Raw genomic sequence first — 2690 nt, 5'->3', positions numbered from 1 at the left:
GATTTCGCACCTGGATAAGGTATTCTACTCCAGTCTTTCTCTTTGTAGCATAATCAATGTGGTGATCTGTGTTTGAGTAGAAGGATCTAGACTTAAAAATTCTACAGATCTACACTTCTGGCTGAGATGTATGCATTAAGCATCACATACACCAGTGAGAGAATGTAGTGAAGTTTACAATATATGAGGCCTTTTTTTATTTTTTACTTTTAATATTTTTTAAGATAAAGGGAATGCAAATTACCTGTTATTTGTATAATTTGTACTCCAAGGAGTACTCTGTCAGGACTTTCCCTTCTTGGTGTTTAGATATGCAAGACATCCCTGGTATTTCTAAAAATTGATTTTAACGATAACATCTGAAACAAAAATCAGAGATATCGGTCTCATTTTTTCCTCCAGCATGAAATACAACCCTCCAGACCAATAAGAAATAATTAATTACATAAAAATCTAGAAATGTGGCTATGGCGACCGTTTACACCCCCGAAGCATATTTGTTTTCTTCCTTTTTTTTTTGTCAAGCGTTTCTGTTTTTCATTTTCCACTTCCTTATCACTGATATTTCACAGTTTTTGTGTTTATTTTCAGATCAATGCGGACTTTGCCCAGTTGTACCGAGAAAAGTGCAGGAGATGGTGAACAGATGGGGGCCATTTTACGTCAATAGAATCTTGCACTTGCCAAGCGAAACCACCCTTAGTTGCAAGACATCGTAAGAAGATGTGAAGACATGGATGGAGACAGTAAGTCCTTCCGCCAATCCTCATAGATCTTGTGGCATTGATTATAATTACTGGAACAATTTCTGTCCAAAGTGTAAGAGTAAAACTTACTCATTTGTTTATGCTTCATTGCTATTACACCTTTCAGGAAAGTGAATGTGTACGAGTTTGCTCTTCATAGACTGATATTGATAATAAGTCGAAAACTGAATGTTAGGGATTGTCAGAGCTGATACAATACGTCGTATCTAATATGTTAAAGAGAATGGGTGAAATACTTAAAGTTGAAAAAAAAAATTGTATTGTGTCCCATTCTATAGGAATTTTGTGGAATGTCACTACTTGCAGCGATGCTTCACAGACCCAACATCCCCATGTAGAAGAAAGGGAGAGGACCTCTCATGCTCCCGAGGGATGCCCAGCAGTACCTGGTGCAGAATGACTATGTGCCTGTAAATACAGTATATGTTTAATGTTTATAGACTTGAAATCAGTTTATGATCAAATCATTGAGCTTCCAATTTTGAGAATTATCAATATGCATGTTTCATTGGGCTTTTAAGTACCAGCTCATGTTTAGAGAAGAATATTTGAGCTTCGTATCTTACAAAGCAAGACTCGTGTAGAATCTGCATGTACTCAGTAACAGGTGGAATTTAAAAATCTGCATTTCTCATGCTGTCGTGAGAAATGCAAAGTTTTCTTCTCTGATATATCAGTGTTTTTGAAGCGATTCTTCTCAAACAAACTTTAGAACATTCAGCAATGAGTATTGTGTAGGGGTATCTACCATGTTTTGACAGTTTTCTTTTAAATTCATTAAATTACGGATTAAAAATGCATGCTGACTTCTATTGATTTGTAATAATATGTACATCAAATATCTTATGAGTCTGGAACATGTAAATATCAAGTAGGCCCCGCCCCGATGATGGCAAAAAGTAATCTGATTTCTGGGAATTTTTTTCAAGGCTTTGAGGTTTACCAGATGAGACAAAATGTTTTAAAATAATATGTTCAGAAATATATCAGAAATATTTACTTGTACATCACAAACTAAAAGTTATGTGATGAATATGTTATTAGTACATTGTATTTAAGATCAATATGTAAAATTATATTTTAATATTTTTTCCCTCCAGAGTGCCCTCTCACTGAGAACTTAACTTCCCTCTATGTGATGCAAAGTTTATTTGATAATAATTGTAGCCTTTGTCATTTGCTCAAACGATTCAAGTGAAATTTAGTTCAATATATCAGTAGTGCTATACATGTTTAATCTCTTTTCAGGTAGGAACCAATGTTCATGGCATTGCTGATGCAGAGACTCCAACCCCAGCCCCAAGCATCTTCTGATCTGGAGATTCTCCCACCTGAAAGCCCTAGCAAACGGGAAACGCCAAGTTGATCCGCGCGAAACGTATACATCACGAGCGAGAAGCGCGAAGTTCAGTGATGCTAAAGATTCCACCTTCAGCCAGCCCTGCTTAGTCAGATAAGGGAGTGACTAGACGTACATCCAGTATTTTCTCATCCTGGACAAGACCATACTAAGTCCAGGCTGGAGATGACCGGAAGCAAGAATTTGACAGACTCTTCAAAGCCCACTGTGTCTTCATCGTCAAATATGCTTGGGTGCTTGAAGCATTCTTTGATTTTGTGGCGGCATATTCATGTACTGCTACAATCCCAAGTGAGGGCTTCGTTCTGGGCATTAGCCACGAACTTCAAGAACACGTCAGTGTATGATGCTAGTAAGATTTTCCGACATTGTGCCACAAACCCATGCACACAAGAAACATATCTGACTTGCCCTGATGTGCAGCAAAGTTTTCTTAATTTTCGGTGAATTCTTAAATCAAAGTAACACAGGTAAAATGCTGCAATGTTTCCTTTGAAGATACTATCATGCATAATGTTTGACTCATGGATATTGAGTTATTTTATGTGTGCCTCACTTTTCCA

General features: G+C 37.0%; 1 long non-coding RNA gene across 1 annotated transcript; it reads left to right on the top strand.

Moving 5' to 3' along the window:
• The first annotated feature begins 502 nt into the window (after positions 1 to 502).
• Positions 503 to 2167, top strand: LOC139724939 (uncharacterized). Its single transcript, XR_011710496.1, has 3 exons — positions 503 to 746; positions 1046 to 1177; positions 2016 to 2167. It is a non-coding gene; the product is annotated as an uncharacterized lncRNA (long non-coding RNA).
• The last annotated feature ends 523 nt before the right edge of the window (positions 2168 to 2690 follow it).

The sequence above is a fragment of the Diadema antillarum genome, unplaced genomic scaffold, assembly GCF_040938485.1.
Source record: "Diadema antillarum isolate AM-2024a unplaced genomic scaffold, OU_Dant_1.0 seq00000006_RagTag, whole genome shotgun sequence".
In the NCBI taxonomy this organism is placed as follows: domain Eukaryota; kingdom Metazoa; phylum Echinodermata; class Echinoidea; order Diadematoida; family Diadematidae; genus Diadema; species Diadema antillarum.
Note: the sequence above shows the minus strand (reverse complement) of the source record. Positions and strands in the feature narration are given on the sequence as shown.